The sequence below is a fragment of the Lampetra planeri genome, chromosome 47 (assembly GCF_965212315.1).
Source record: "Lampetra planeri chromosome 47, kcLamPlan1.2.h2, whole genome shotgun sequence".
NCBI lineage: Eukaryota > Metazoa > Chordata > Hyperoartia > Petromyzontiformes > Petromyzontidae > Lampetra > Lampetra planeri.
In genome coordinates, this window is record NC_136153.1 from 9045632 (window position 1) to 9062366 (window position 16735).

Consider the following 16735-nt stretch of genomic DNA (forward strand, 5'->3'; position numbering starts at 1 on the left):
GGCAAGTCCAGCCAGCGTTCTCGTAACTCATCCCACTCAGCGTCATTAACTCAACGCATTCGTCAATGACGCTGACGTTTCTTAGCGGGGCCCGAGGCAAATCCCATTGGAAGTATTACATCTGACGATACTGTTACGTCAAAGCGCGTGCCCCCCCCCCTCCCCTAAAGCACGGGGCCCGGGGCAGTCGCCCAGATTCGGCGTGTACCCTAGGGGTGGCTCTCGTTCCATCACAAATCCACGCGCTTCACTCGCAACGTCGCCTCACTGCGACTCCGAGTCAGCTTCTCATCAGAAGGCATCGGCGGGGGGGGGGCTGCAACCTCTCGCTCCGCTAGGGGGCTCCACGTGGCGGCCCCAGCGAGGAGCCAGCGGCGACGTCACGGAGGACCGGAGAGCGGCGAGGGAGGAGGGCCGGGTGAGCGGTGGTGGTGGTGGTACGGGAGGGGGTGGGGGAGTCGTGCCTTTCTTTTGAAACAAAAGTAGGCTGTTCTTTTTGCAAGCTTGGAGGCATATATATACACGAAGAGCAAGCGAGTGCGCTGCGTTTTCGCTCAACACGGATCGAGTTGAGGGCTTTGCGTGGCTTTGTGCTGCCGCCGTGGGAGAGCGAAGAAGAAGAAGCCCGTCGTCGTGGTGCCCCCCTCGCCGTGCCGGTGAGTGAAGCCGCTGGCCGCGCGCTCCCTCCACTCCGAGTTGGGTCCATGCGGCTCCCCGCGCGCGGGTCCCGTTGGGCTGTCGGGTCGAGCCCAGAGCCGGACGGGCGGTCGGACGGAGGGTTTCAGAGAAAGGAGGCGAGTGGGGAAGACAGAGAGCGAGAGAGAGAGACAAAGAGGAGTTTGATAGACAGCTGCGGATAGACAAGAGGGAGGAGAGACGGGGGGGGGGAGTCGAGAGACGAGAGAGTTGCAGGGAGCTCGACACGCGGTGAGGGGGGGGGAGTTGGCACTCGCCAGAGAGCTGTGCAAAGGGACGGGAGGTTGGTGCTGGACGGGCGGGGGGGGGGTCCCCATCCTCGCCCGTCTGCGAGACGCCTCGGGGCTGCTCCTCGCGAGTGCAGCGCGGTCGTCTCGTGCCTGACCCCCGCACGCGGCTCCCCCCCCCCCCGTCTCGCCCCTTCGACGCCGTCTCGTCTCTCCCCATGCGAGCCCAACGTGGTCTCACACTTGTTGCTGGAGACTCGACACACAGTATCGTGTCTCCTCTGTAGACTCCACACGCAAATGTTCAGAGTGCGTGCTGTGTCTTGTGTGGTCATTGTCTCGCGCACACGGCAGCACCGCGCACGCACACTGCGTGCGCGGTGCTGTGTAAGAAACAAAGACACTGGGCTGCTGTGTCATCGTCCATTGAATAGGGCGATCCAGTTCGAGACACCCCAAAAGAACGATTTCCCGTGTAGACTTAACAGACTGTTGGGGCAAGTGCTGTTAGCGAGCAGCACCTATGAAGGCCGGCACGGCACACGAGGGGGTGGGTGGCCAGCACCACGCCCGGCCGCCTTCGTCTCCCCAGTGGCGATGTTTACACACCGCACCGGGTACTCATTTGAGGCTGAGTCGACCTAGGGGAGGCCCAGGACCGGTTCAGAGAATCGTCACCGGTGTTGGCCGTGAGCGGGAATCGAACTCGAGTACGCCGGGTTCGTAGCGCAGCGCCCTCCCCGCTACACTCCCGCGATACAACAATAATCACCACCACGGCACCTCCACCACCATCATCATCATCACCAATCACAGGCGTGATCGATCCAGCGCCGGACGAAGGGTTCCCACGAAGCTTCCCCGGCCCTCGCTGATCCCGGCGGCGGCGGCGGTGGTGGTGCGTCCTCGCGAGTGCACGTGGGCACACGCACACACACACACAGACACACACACACACACAGACACACACGCACACACACACAGACACACACGCACACACACAGACACACACGCACACACACACAGACACACACGCACACACACGCACACACAAACAAACACACACGCACAGACACACACGCACAGACACACACACAGACACACACGCACAGACACACGCAAACACACACGCACACACACACGCACAAACAAACACACACGCACAAACACACACAAACAAACACACACGCACAGACACACACACAGACACACACGCACACACACACGCAAACACAGACACACACGCACACACACGCACACACATACAAACACACAGACACACACGCACACACACGCAAACACACACACACGCACACACACGCACACACATACAAACACACACGCACAGACACACACACAGACACACACGCACACACACACGCAAACACACACACACGCACACGGACACAAACACACGCGGGCTGCTTCCATCGCTCCCTCTCCTGCCTCCCACAGGCATCATCCTCCGTCGCCTCTCACGCATCTTCATCGTCGCCGTGCGCATCGAGTGTGTGGAACATTCACCGTCGTGCTCATTCCCGTGGCGTGTCAACCCCCCGTGCGGGTTCACCCGTGTTCTTGTTCAGGGACATTTGAGTTTTCAGGTCCATACGGCGGACAGCGGTTTCAATATGGGAATGTTTCTGTCTATTTGTGTTGTGTTTCTCCCTTGTGATGGAACTTTGTAGGATGAGCGTTGAGAATCGTAAGGGGCACGGGGTGACCGATAGGGTATTGGTCTGTAATAAGGTGGGCACTGATAAGGGGTTGACAGCATTTTATTTTACTTTCTACGTGACTTTACCGAAAAAACCTAAGAAGATGATTCCTTGCAGTCACGAAAGCTTCAAATCTAGAATTAAGGGGTTGACAGGTTTGCATTCCAGCTTGTCCCATGCCCACAGTATGTTGTTGTACCTTCGCTAATTCACTGTAACGGCACTTTGGTTCAAGCGCTTCATGAATGTAATTAAGAGTGTGATTATAGAGGTAGAGCGTCGCCTTCTGCCTTATCTCCCACCCATCTCAAATCCACTCGCTACATCTTGGAACAACTCTGCTGATTTCACGCGTTTGTCCAACATTAGCACTGTGTGTTGGGACAAAGTGTTGGCAAGAGAGAGGGAGACAGAGAGGGGCGTTTAGACACGAGTGGGGCTACTGTGAATGGATCATTCCCGTGCGTTCCGATCGGCTCCGACGGTGTGGTGCACGGCGAGAGTGAAGTTACGTGGACATGAAGCGTAACACATTCGCAAATAACTAAAAGAAGAGTTTATAATCGGCGACCTTGGAGTGATGGCCCTTCTTCAGAGTGCGTAGAGACGGGCAGCAGAGAGAGGTATTTTACAGACCGTCCCCGACCTACAAACGGGTTCCATTCGTGAGACCCATTTCGTAAGTCGGACAACAATAACGTACCGTCCTGTAGTCACGAAAGCTTCAAATCGAAAAATAACGAACCGTATTTTGAATGCCCATACGGTCATTGATACAACTGTTCAACAACAACAAAATCAAGCATTGTTAAACTCACAAATTAAGAACAAATATTAATCATCTACATATAGCACTGTAAACAGTTCTGCGGTTCAGTTCGCGAGTGCGAGTTTACGCACGCAAGTCAGAGGGTTAAAACAATACATATCTTATGGAAGCTGGTTCGTAAGTCGGGCTACCGTGAGCGTTCGTAAGTCGGGGTTTATGCATTGGGCACGACTTTGATACTGCACTTTGCACCGAGAATGGTCACACTATTAGAGACTACTCGGAACTAACTATCCCTCCATGTACGTCCGTTTTAAGGCGACATGCCGCGTTATGGACGAAATGTTGTTCGAGTTCGTTGTCGTTGCTGCTGCTGTTCGTGCTTTGTGCACGACTGCCAGACCCATCAGCAACTGCTGTGCTACATAGAGACACACTTGGAAGATGCGTGATTCTTTGTTCCTTTGGTTACACCGTGTAGGCTAGTTAATTACATTATCACGAGCTATCTTCTGTCCACTGCTGGATGAAAGTTTCCCTGCCGCACTCCTTGTGCGACGGAGCTGATGAGTCTCATCTTGTCACCCCCCCCCCCCGCTGTGTTATAGCCGTGTTCGTGCACTATTGGAGTTGACGTAGCAAGCGCTGTCATGTTCGCGACGACATATTCAACAATCTGCTTCCGCGGTGCTGATATTGTGCACTGTACACCGGTAATTTATTTTTCATTAGAGCCATTTGTGGTCATTGCAAAAATAAAACAAATTTCCTGTACTCGTGATTATCCTCGTGTTCAACCAGGAAATCCTCACCGAGTCTCAAGGCTCATTTTCAGGAAGGTCCTGCTCAGGTTTTTGTAGTGGGCTGTGATGTAGCTACGTTTGTGTAATTCCCAATTTAATAACTTGCAGGTATATTTTCAGCATTGGGATGTTTGAACTCTGCAGACAAACTCTTGGGGCACATGCGTGGTATGCGAGCGCCTACGAAGGGCGGCACGATACACGCCTTTGTCTCCCCCGTGCTTATGTTTACACACCAGCTTCTCACTTAAGGCTGAGTCGACCTAGGGGGAGGTCCATTAATGGCTCAGATATTCATAACTCGTGACCGAGGTCGGAAATCTAATGGGTTCTCACACACGCGTGCTCATGGGAGCAGACTCACACACACACATCACTCGCCCCAAACTGCGCATGCAAAATAAAGTCGTGATCAGAATATTGCTACAGTTTTGCTACTTTAGGAGATGCAGGACTATGTTCTGCTGTGGCCCGTGGCCTACATGTGTGGGTGCAATGGTTCACTGCATGCCAAACAATTGACAAACCATTGGCAAACCATTGCCCATGCCAGCATTCTTTGTGAATGCGAATATTGTATTCACCCCCCTGGGGCATTTCGTGTGTGGCTCTCAATGTTGCTGATAATACCGTTCATTACTTGTGCTGAAGTGGCAGCTATGTGTTTTTGCTCAATATTGATTTGCCCAGGAAAGGCTTGCTGAAGTCTCAAGAATAGTTTCCAGGAGAGTCCTGCTCAGTTTCACGTTGCGGTTGACGTTGCTGTGCACTTTCCCGCCTATCGGTGTGATCTGCAGGTAATTTTGACAAATGGCCTATGCTTGTTTAGAATTATTTCCAGGGATCTTTAATATCTGCCCGTGAAGCAGAGAGTGTGTAATATTTAATGTTTAGTACACTCCTCAGTATTAACCAGGGCGACCGTCTGGTTTGAACCGCAAACCGCTGTCCCAGTAGCGTCCTTCGCGAGCCTCCTCCTCCACAGAGGACGATCTCGACATCGCTTGTACCGGTCATCGGCAAGTCCAATCAGCTCCACATCCTCCGTTACGGCACCACTCCATCTACCCAATCAATCAGAAGCTGCTTAGGTAATCGGTAGCTGAGCAGCTCAATGAGGTGGCTCACCATCGCGTGGACATTTATAGCAGCCAAATGTTCTAAACGCGTCACGTTGATTCGAATTGTGGAGGGGAAAACCCGGAGGACCCGGAGAAAAAGTCCCCGTGACCACGGGCAAATATACAGCAGGCGTCAGGGTCGGGATCGAACCCACGATCCCCTGTACACCAGGCGAGGTAGTCAACGTCTCACCACCGTTTGAGATGCGATGTAAGTTGCTCTGAGGACACCACAGCACGTGCCATGCCCCGGCCTTCATAGGTGCCCGCCAACAGGACTTGTCCCGATAGTCTGTTTAGAGGCTACCTGGGGTATCGTTGTCCGTGTTACCCGTCGGTGCTGAGCCTCACCTTGCCTTGGGCTCCGGCGTGAGCGAGTGGACCAGGACCGGATTGTGTTGTCGCAGACTCCACATGTGCAGCTTGTCATCGGAACACACGCTAACCAGCACTCCCTGAGACACACAACACAGATCCCCCGTATACCCTCAAGAGACTGTTGGGGCAAGTGCTGTTAGCGAGCAGCATCTTGAAGACCGGCACACGAGGGGGTGGGTCGCCAGGACCATGCCCGGCCGCCTTTATCTTCCTAGTGCTGATGTTTAAACAGTGCACCATGCTCCCAATTTTAAGGCTGAGGCGACCTTGGGGAATCCCACGCACTGGTTGAAGTGCTGTTTGTTCGTGAGCGGGCTTTGAACTCGGGTTCATAGCTCGGTTCGTCAGCGGCTACGCCAACACTCGCCACACACGCACATAGCTCGGTTGAAAACCCGTTTCTTTGGAACTGCTTTTTATGCTTATTTTTCTTCCTCCGCACCTACGATTAGCACGATGGGCTACGTACAGTGCGAAAGAAGCCCAACATACATAACAACAACAGCCACCAAATGGATATATATTCATTAATGTTTAGCAACTTGCTTAACTTTTCTCTACCCTGCACTTGTATCGTCGTGCGCGTTGTTTGTTGATGTAACTCGCTGACCCCCCCGTGTGCCCCGTACTGGACATCCATGAGAAAGAGCTTCATGGCTCATCGGATTCCTCCGCCAGGATAACTGCTGAAGATTCTGATTGTGAAATTGGCGGTGACGTCACCGCGGCGCCCGTGCCAGTCGAGGTGTACGTTGAGACCACGTGAAGCGTCGAAGGCTCGCGTTGACTGAAGGTCGCACAGTCTCACAAACAAAGACAAAGTCCCTGTGTGTGCACCTTACTCGCCATGAGCAGTGGGGCACCGTTGCAGGGAGTGTGAAAGGTCCCGCACCTGGCCGGCGTGCTCATGACTGGCTTCTCTATGGCGGGAGAGGCCTCGCTTAGAATCGGTTGAGCAGCATTATCTTTTCATCGGGTCGTCTCGGCCACGATCATTCCCTCCCTTCTCTATGCTTGCGAAACGTGGACCCCCCCCCCCCTAATGGAACATCTGCGCCGGTTATAAACATTCAGATTGTCATGCCTACTGTCCATCCGAGGTTTAACCAGGCTGGATTGTGTGAGGAGCTCACAAATCCTTGAAGGATCGAGACACAGTCCCATCGGTGAGCTCCTCCGGCAGGCAAGTCTGCGTTGGCTGTGCCATGTAGCCCGCATGCCCAGCCACCCAAACAGCTTTTGTTCGGCCAGATAGAGGGGACTAAACGGGCACGGCACAGGCTAGAGAAGAGATGGAATGATGTGGTACAAGAGGATATGGTGCTGAATGGACTTGCCAATGACGTACCAGCGGTGTCAAGATTGGCCTTTGTGGAGGAGGCTCGTGAAGGAGGCTGCTACTGGGCAGTTGTAGGCAGTCGCCCTCCAGCAATAATGGAGGGCAGAGGAACGACGCTCACAACAACGAGCGGAGCGCCGGGCGGCTAAAACACAGAAAGTTGGTACAGGGGGTGCATCGGCCACTCATCTCAGTCAGTCGACCCGTGGCACCTGCTGGGTCTGTCCCGTGACCTTCTGCCAGCGAGCGTTCGAAGCTTCACGTGGCCTTAATGTGCTCATAGCCTGGCAAAAACATCGTGATCGCCACTTAGTGGTGAATGGCGGTTGTTGTTGTTGTACCTACAACCTGTAAAATACCCAGCACTTGGCTGGGAACTTTATATCAGAAAATTTCCACTCTGTCAACTCTCCATGAGTAACGGGGCACCCTTGGAGAGAGTGAAAGAGTTCCCATACCTGGCCGGCGTGCTCATGACTGGCTTCAGTTTCGCGGCAGAGGCCTCGCTTAGAATCAGTTTAGCAGCATTATCTTTTCATCGGTTGCGTAATGCTGTGTGGAAGCTATCTGGCCAATCACTCCACACCATGCTCTCCCGGTGTTCTCAGCCACTGTTGTAGCCTCCCCTCTGCTTGTGAAACGTGAACCCCTCCTACAGAACATCTGCGCCGGTTTGAAACATTCAGGCTGACCTGCGTACGATCCATCCTGGGTTTTAACCAGACTGGATTTTGTGAGGAGCTCGCAGATACTTGAAAGATCTGGACAGGGTCCCATTGGTGACTTCCCCCGGCAGGCAAGGGCTGCATTGTTTGGGTCATGTAGTCTACATGCCCAAACAGCTTTTGTTCAGCCAGATTGACGGAGCTAAACGGGCGTGGCACGGGCTGGAGCAAAGGTGGGGTTGATGTGGTAAGAGGGAATGTGGAGCCGATTGGACTTGCCGATGAAAAGCTACCAGCGGTATCACAGTCTGTGGATGAGGCTTGTTAAAGAGGAGAACTCGTTGCTTTACCGTCAGTGAATGGAATACGGGGGGGGGGGGGAGGATGTACAGTTAGAACTCCTGTTATCCGTGATGATGTGTGGGAGAGGGGTGGGGATATCGTTGATCCTATTGTGAGGTAGTGCACGCATGTACTGGATCAGATGAAGACGAGAAGGGGCGAGAATGATGAGAGCTGTAGGGGGACTCACACCACGAGCGCGGCGTGCGGAGCAGCATCGCACTAACGACGCAAACAGAATTAGACATTTACACAATATTTACACAAGATTTACACAAGAGCAGTGCATGCTATGTTGTCGATTCAGCAGGCAGCAGCAGTGGAGAAATCCACAAATTTAAATGCAACGTGATTATATTTACGCGATCTAATCCAAAATAACTTCTATTATCAATAACATTGGTCGCGAAAGACGACGTTTTAAATAATTATAAATGTTTGATAATGTAACATGTACTAATAGGGTTTATCCCCTTTTTTCTGGCAACAAAACTGACACCTTTTTGCAAGGAATCATGCTTACATTAACCACAATACTTGCAGTCAAATGCAAACAAAAAACAATACTCTGATAATTTATGCATTGTCCTTGAAACTGATTGGTCCACACCAGAGACAGCTTTCTTTAGAGCCTAGTCTCATATGGTGTTCGACCAGATGACGCCAAAAGGCCTGTGGCCGGCCTGAAGAGTACGCAGGGCTCCCGTCATAGAAATGTGTGATCTCGGGGGGGGGGGGGGGAGTGTCACCTCGTCTTTTCGAAACAAGGGCGATCTGTGACCCGTTTCACCTGAATGGTGCTTTCTCCAGCGCAGAGCGGTCCGGCTTTGGCGTGCTTTACGCCGCTGCACACTGGACAACTTCCGTATCCCGAATCGAACCATCCATAAACTACCACCTGTTTACATTCTCGCAAACAAATATGTATGCAGTCAGACTTGCATTAGTAGGAGCACGTGGCCGTTTGCCAATGCACCGCCGCAGGCCGCGTTGGCTGAGCGCTGACACGGCACACACACAGAGAGAGAGAGAGCTGGGAGCCCTCGCCTCTCGCTTGGTGACGAGGCTCGCGGCTCATTGGTTTCCACCCCGGCGGCCGCCCTGGTCCAACACCAGCAGGGTCGCACGTCAATGGGAGTTCACGTGCCGCCCCGGTCCAACACCAGCGGGGTCGCACGTCAATGGGAGTTCACGTGCCGCCCTGGCCCAACACCAGCGGGGTCGCAAGTCAATGGGAGTTCACGTGCCGCCCCGGTCCAACACCAGCGGGGTCGCACGTCAATGGGAGTTCACGTGCCGCCCCGGTCCAACACCAGCGGGGTCGCACGTCAATGGGAGTTCACGTGCCGCCCCGCTTCGCAACGGGACGTTACATGTGCGCTCGTTGGGTGCAGACGAAGGCGGCCCGGGGGCATTGCCCTTGCTCTGGCCCACACCGCGTGCGGTGCCAGCCTGAGCAAACCGAGCACGAGGTTAGGCCCCCCCCCGCCGCCAAGCAGCTCAAGGGGCTTTTCTGGGCTCATAGAAAATTAAAGGGTCCCTCGATTATCAGCTCGAGGTTCAAACCTTGACAAACACGACGGGCCAATTGGCAGAACAAGGGCAGCGGCAATGGGAGGATATCCGCCAATACAAAAAGATCAACAGGGCAGGTCACATGCTACGTGAAGCAAGAAAAACATAAATACGCCGTGAGAAAAATTCAGGTTAAATACCTCCCCGCACCCCCAGGGGGTCGCGACGAGCCAATTCAACAATGCACGGTGCGACGCCCTCTGATCGTGTCTGAAACTCCCGTTTCTTGTCTCGCTACGGTGCCTAGGAGATGTTAACTACCTCGCCTGGTGTGCAGGAGGTTGTGGATTCGATTCTGACCCTGACCCCTGCTGCTGTTTATTTGGAGTTTGCGTGTCTCTCTCTCTCATCGCCATCATCACGGTGCCTAGGAGATGTTAACTACCTCGCCTGGTGTGCAGGAGGTCGTGGATTCGATTCTGACCCTGACGCCTGCTGCTGTATATTTGGAGTCTCTCTCTCCGGGTCTTCCGGTCCCCCCACTCCCCCTCACATTTATAATCGACATCCGTTTAGAGTATTTGACTGCTATACATTTCCACGTGATGGTAAGCTACTTCGTGAAGCTATCATTTGTGGCCAGGTCGCTTCTGACAAAGAACTGTATGGCTCAGTGAGCCTTCTTACTTGATAAAATAAAATTAAAATGTTAGTTTAGTTTTAATTGACCTCCACAGTTCATCTCTGTCCTCCCTCTCGGGATTCGATTGAAAGTGTGGGTAGACTCCCTCCCTCCCCCCACCCCAAATTGATATCTGCTTCGGGCCCCCAATGTGCCAGCACCTCCACTGTGAATCATCATCAGCCATGGTCAATCCACTGCTGGATGAGCGCCACCTCCTCTCACAACCCTGACGATGCGACGGCGCAATTCGGCGCCCGCACGGGGAGCGACGTCGTCACGGCCGACTGGTGGGACGCCCCGTCCCACCACCACGCGCTCCATTCCTCGGGCCGCCGCTGCCACGTCTTGTGTTCTTGTCCGGTCCGCCGTCGTGATCCCCGTCTGGAAAGCAAACAAACCCTTGCCCCTATCCGAGTGCCGTCGTGGTGATCGAGTGCGCGCACCGGGCCCGGGTTGGGATTGCATTGGCTCGGCCACGCGGTGTGTTTACATGCCCGCGGCAATGAGGGTCGCTTTCACAGGCAGCCCTGCGGTCAATTGCTCCCTGTCGACTTTGCAAGTGTAGTGTTGTAAAGGACGGACTTCTAAACTTCTTTATGGCACACACTGTTTATTATCTTAATACACAGTCCCTATCACACTAAGGAGGTATATGGTCCCCTCACCCGTTATCCTGAGGTGACACAGCCTCCGGACTTTGCAGGCTATCTAATCTCCCTGCTATCCCAGCGTCCGCTGGCTGGACCTAGGGGATCTCTCCCCGACCACTGGTTACACTGAGCCCTAGCCCTGATAAGGGCTGGAGGGCTTGGTCCAGGGTCCTAGATGTCTTCGGCCGACTTGGGTCTTTGTGTAGCAGAACTGGCCAAGAGCTCTCAGCGCTCTGGCTTTTATACCTGTTCGTGGCCGGGTTGTCCAATCCCCGGCCACCTTGTGGAACCCTCCGATTGGTCCTTCCCAATCTGGCGTTTGGATCCTACCTCACCCCATTTGACCCTGACCGTTTGATTGAGCGGGAAAACCTTGTTTACGATCTGCTCTCTAAGTTTGCGAACAGCGAGTAGGTAACACCACTACACAAGCGTTCAAAGGAAGAGTCAAAGCAACAGGGCAGAGAGGGCTCGTGTAGAGAACGCACCCGGGCTGTGGGCCCTGGGACACTGGACACGGGGAGGAATACGTGTTCATCATCATCATCGGTAGCAGGAGCAGCCATGGTCATTCCACTGCTGGATGAACGCCTCCCCAAGCTGCCGCAGTCACCGCCTCTCACGGTGACGGCGACGCGGCGATCCACAGGAACCGATGTCATCACTCCGCCTCCTCGGTGCACGTCCCTTCGGACGCATTAAGGGAGGCGCCGTCGTAAAGAAAGGCACCCAACTGTTGCGGTTTTTTAAAACTCGTTCGAAGACAGACTTGTGTAGCCTCTCGTGGAGATTGTGACGTCTTTACCTGCATCGCTTCGGATTTTAATCCACTTCTCGATTGAACATCTTGATCCATTATTTGGCAATATAATTACCAATGGCGGGTTTTTTAAATTGCGGATTATCTATCGCCGTTTTCACGCCGCGCTCGCGAAGTTCCCTCCTGCGAATGGCTGCGCACCAAGTGGACGCTCGTTGACGAGACCGCATTCGTGATGGGGATTTTTGTCGCGTGACAGGCACGGCCGGCGGTGACTCGGAGCGATGGGGGGGGGGGGTAAAACACCGGTGACGGTCGATTGAAAGTTTGGGGGGGGGGTTTCGTAATTTACGACAAGAACCCCCTCGAAGACGAGGCCAATCGAGTGGACTGCCATCGCCTTGTGATGGAAGATGTTTGGCACTTCGAAGCGAATAAAATATTTACTAAATCACTTAGAGGTGGAGTGGTGGCATAAGTGCGCACGCGTGAGGTGAGATCGATTGCTGCAGACGATGGCGATGATGACCCCATATAATGGTCTCTTAATTGTCCGGCACTGTCGACTCTTGGTGGCTGGATACCCGCGACAAATAAAATAACAACAACTCACCACCTGCTGAGTCACTGATGAAACTAATTGCCGACAAATGCAACACAAATTGATGGCGACGACGACTGCGCCGATGCCGTGCGCCGGCGTAAATTTCGTGCAACGCAGCGAGCGGACTAACGCCGTCACTGCCTCGCCCCCCCCCCGCCCCCTGTCGCTTGCAGTGGCGTGCTCCGCGCTGTTGGGTACACCGCCAGCTGCTAGGAGGGTTGGTAGAGATTACGGCGGGGAGGAGAGGCACGCGGCCAGAAGATAACGGAGCTTGGAGCCGCCCCACCCACCCACCACTGCATTATTCCAGGTGAGTGTAAACCGCTTTCCAGCGCGACACACCAACGTAACCGTTCCCCCCAATCGCCGTCGACTGGAGGCGCTCGAAGTAAAGACGTGACCTGACCCCGCGTCCGCTACGACGTTGCCTTGGGAACAACGTCTGCGGATGGAGCCCCTCCCACGAGGTGAACGTCCATCCCACGGCGTCACCCACCAGGTGAACGTCCATCCCACGGTGTGTCCCGCAAGGTGACCCGAGACGGCCTCGTCCCGAGTCGTTACGCATGGCCACGGCTGATTTGCGAGCATCGTGCCATCGCATCGTCGTTTATTTTCTGCCGTTTCGTGGATGGTGAGCGGGGGCTTATCGACCTCTCTTTGATGGTGTGGCTTTTATTTATTTTGTAGTTCAGTGGAATGTGACTCGCCTGTTGATCTCCTTGCATCGGCCATTGCCACTGTCCCTACTTTAACCCTGAGTTACGTCGTATTATTATTATACATTTTTATACTTAGAAAGAACACGTTGCCTGAATCCAAACCGGTGCTAGAAATGACGGGGGGGAGGGGGGTGTAACAACTCTCTGATGGTTAACCCGCGACGCTTCCACCGATGCCGGGTGCAGTACGGCATCGCATTCATTCACCCAAAAAAAATCCACGTCGGCGACAAAAATTTGCCTGCAGCAGAGACACAATGTCACCGTGGCACGAAGGCAAACTTCATTTTCAACATGCCTAGATCCACTTTTTTTTGCGTGTGCTGTGTGTACATGTGTGTGTGTTTGTAAGTGGGGAGCGGTAGTGTAGCGGTTAGCGCGCTGCGCTATGAACCCAGCGACACGAGTTAGATTCCCGCTCACGGCCAACACCAGTGACGATTATCTGAACCGGTCCCGGGCCTCCCCTAGGTCGACTCAGCCTCAAATGAGTACCTGGTGCGGTGTGTAAACATTGCCACTAGGGAGACAAAGGCGGTCGGGCGTGGTGCTGGCCACCCACTGCCTAGTGTGCCGTTCCGGCCTTCATAGGTGCTCGCTAACAGCACTTGCCCCTACAGTCTGTTAAGGCTATATGGGGGATCTTTGTTATCTTTGTGTTTGTAAGACAAAGATCTCCATAGGTGCTCACTCGCTAACAGCACTGCCACCAACAGTCTGTTAAGGCTACACGACACATCTTGGTTTTTTGGAATGTTTGTAAATACGACTGGGGCTGTCATCTGGAAGGTGTGGTAGCTACACGTGGTCTGCATAGTTCAAGTGTTTCAAAACTCCCTTCCCATGGAGTTTCCAGAAATGCCATACCAGAAGGCAGTAGCCATTTGTGCACTCAAAATAATCTGTCCATCCTGTGTAGGATAGAGCGTTGCCCCCTTGCACGCGCGACTTTTCAAGTTCCGGTTTCCTCCCACGTGTACGAACACTCAATAAACGGATCAACAAAAACATCTCAATGTGTAGGGGAAATCGCAGAGCCTCGGGCAATTGTTGGCACCGGCCCTCCGCCTGGCTGTTGTCTTCCGCTCGCGTGCGCTGCGTCGCATCCCTCGAGTCGTCCTGCCTCTCTTGTCAAGAGTGAGCCACCAGCGCCGTGTGCGCCGCTGCTGTTTTGTAGATGACGCGGTTGTCGCGAGTGCTGGGCGGGTGCGGTGTGCAACCTAATGAAATGATGATTGTTATCGTGAAAAAGGCCGGCGCAGCACACAATGGGCTGGGTGGCCACCACCAAGCCAAGTTGCCTCTCCCGAGTGCCGATGTTAACACACCCACCGTACCACGTGCTCGTTTATGCCCTCGGGGAGGCCCAGAACCGGCTGCCTGTGGGGGGAATATTTTTGTTATTAGTTTGTGAGCACGTGTGGTCGCGTGCGTTGGAACATTCAAGAATTTCTGATCAATCGGAAGCAGATATGTTGCACACTCCAAATGAAGGACGTGGGCAGGTTCTCCAAATCGAGGGCAAACACATTGATTGTGGTCAATCTGTAAGATGCAACATCACGTGTGTCACACACAGCAATCCTCAACTGAGTCGCCATTAACCACGTGACTGGTTAATCAATAACCCTGACAGCCCCCCACAGGCCCAACTCATCAATCGCATGCTGGTGTGCACTGATGTACCGCACAGCATATGATGACCATTGGAACCTCCTTTGCCAGTAGCAAAATATGCTAATTGGGTTTTGACCCTTTTATCTGGCAACAAAACTGACACCTGTTTTTTTACAAGGAGTCATGTTTGCATTGAGCACAATACCTGTGGTCGGAATTAAAAAAAAACACAACTCTGATTATGTATGCATTGTCCTTGAAATTAATTGGTCCACACCCGAGACAGCTTTTCTTAGAGCCCATTCTCACATGGTGTTGGACCAGGGCAAAGTAGTAAGTGCACTTCACCACAAACGTCGGTCACCTGAGTTTACTTTCCAACCATGACTAACATCAGTGAACAGCCGCAGACCCAATTCAATAGGGGCCACTCCAATAGGAACCACTTCAACAGGGACCACTTCAATAGGAACCACTTCAATAGAAACCACTTCAATAGGGACCACTTCAATAGGAACCACTTCGATAGGGGCCTCTTCAATAGGAACCACTCCAATAGGGACCACTCCAATAGGAACCACTCCAATAGGAACCACTCCAATAGGAACCACTCCAATAGGGACCACTCCAATAGGGGCCACTTCAACAGGAGCAACTTCAATAGGGACCACTACAAGCAGTGGATTGACAAAGGCATGGAAATTGAATGACTATGAAATCGACGCTTAACCATTTGGCCTAGTAAAGTCAACAGGAGCTGCCACTGCAGTTATCAATTAAATCCTTGTCTTTGCCATAGGGACGTGTAATCTACAGCCGTGAAACTCAACTCCAATACCTGCGAATGCCTCTGAGCTCGTGTGCAGGGTGACAGTGGAGTGTCCGCCACTGATCAGCTCCGCATCGGGTTTCACCACTGTGCCATACAGCGCCGCTGGCGTCTGATTCCGGGTCGTTGCCGGGTGCTGTTTCGGCGCGACGTCCGACGTTTTGCTCCACGTGCCGCGTTGGGAGCTTCTTCAGAAAGCGGGAGCAGCTTCACGAGGGAATTTCCCGGCACGGGGAGTGAAACGTCGGACAAGCGGAACGATCCTGAAAAGCCCAACGGGCAGCACTCGTGTTGTCCGCCAGCCTTCCCACCTCTGTCATTTCACACTGACGGGCAGAAACTCCTGTGCCCACAGGGGATCATGAGCCGTCAAGAGCACCCTTGGTCCCATGTTCTGCACTCTATGGCGGCGCGATGCCCCAGTAAACCCATGGTGTCGCTGGGCTGCAACATGCTCAGACCGGGAAGGAGGATTCTTCAGTCAAAACTGGCCCATTGTATGAGTAAGTTTCAACCGCACCTCCGATCGCCACGCTTGGCTTGGTACGGTGCGAGAGAAGTTCAGCATGCGTACGCACACGGGCGACGACAAAACTCTCCGCCGTGGGTTTCTGGTCGCCGATATTGAGATTCATAAACACATTTCTTGGCACGTAACGATCTGGAGGTTGAAAGTATTATAGCCGGCGTGGCATTATACGTTTACGCACGTGGCAATTGAATTTGTGTTGGCTGTGTCGGTCGGGTGGTGGAGGGGTTTCACGGCACAAATCTGACCAGATCATTATGCAGCAGCCTAACTGCCCAAAAAATCTCTTATGAATCTTAAATGACGGTGACTGGATTGAGTTTGGTTTGCTGGCATGCCCCCTTCCTCCTACGCGAATGACTCCGGCGAATCAAATTTGGGTTAATCGCGCAGCTTCGCGTGGCACTGCACGATGCCCAACGTTTCGCTCATGGGAGCTTCTTCAGGAGCCGGCAGTCACCGAGGCTGCGGTGCGCAGGGCCAGAGTAACGCCGCGGATTGAAGGGACCTCAGAGTCTACGGGTCCCTCCCAGAAGTATGCACACCGCATTTTATCAACGGTTTAACGCAATAATGTGGCACTAGGATAAATCCCCCTGGTGATTTGCCAATCGGAAGGCGTTGTACTTGTGTTACGACCGGCTAAGTGCCACGGTTAGACGGCAAGTGTTTTGTACCCAACGTTGATTTGGCTTTTTCCATTCGTGCATCGCGGCTTGATTTGAAAAGAAAAAAAAAACCCCGAGCTGAAATAGGCAAAAGTGAA

At 53.4% G+C, this 16735-nt stretch overlaps 1 protein-coding gene across 5 annotated transcripts in view; it reads left to right on the top strand.

Annotated features, from left to right (window-relative positions):
* The first annotated feature begins 463 nt into the window (after positions 1 to 463).
* Positions 464 to 16735, top strand: part of LOC144733589 (type 2 lactosamine alpha-2,3-sialyltransferase-like) — a 59253-nt gene continuing 42981 nt past the window's right edge. The window contains exons 1-2 of one of the 5 annotated variants that reach the window (XM_078615611.1): positions 464 to 656; positions 12446 to 12582. The gene's annotated coding sequence lies outside the window, so the exon portion shown is untranslated. The remainder of the gene's footprint in view (positions 657 to 12445; positions 12583 to 16735) is intronic. The other 4 variants (XM_078615614.1, XM_078615613.1, XM_078615612.1 and 1 more) reach the window with 4 other exon arrangements.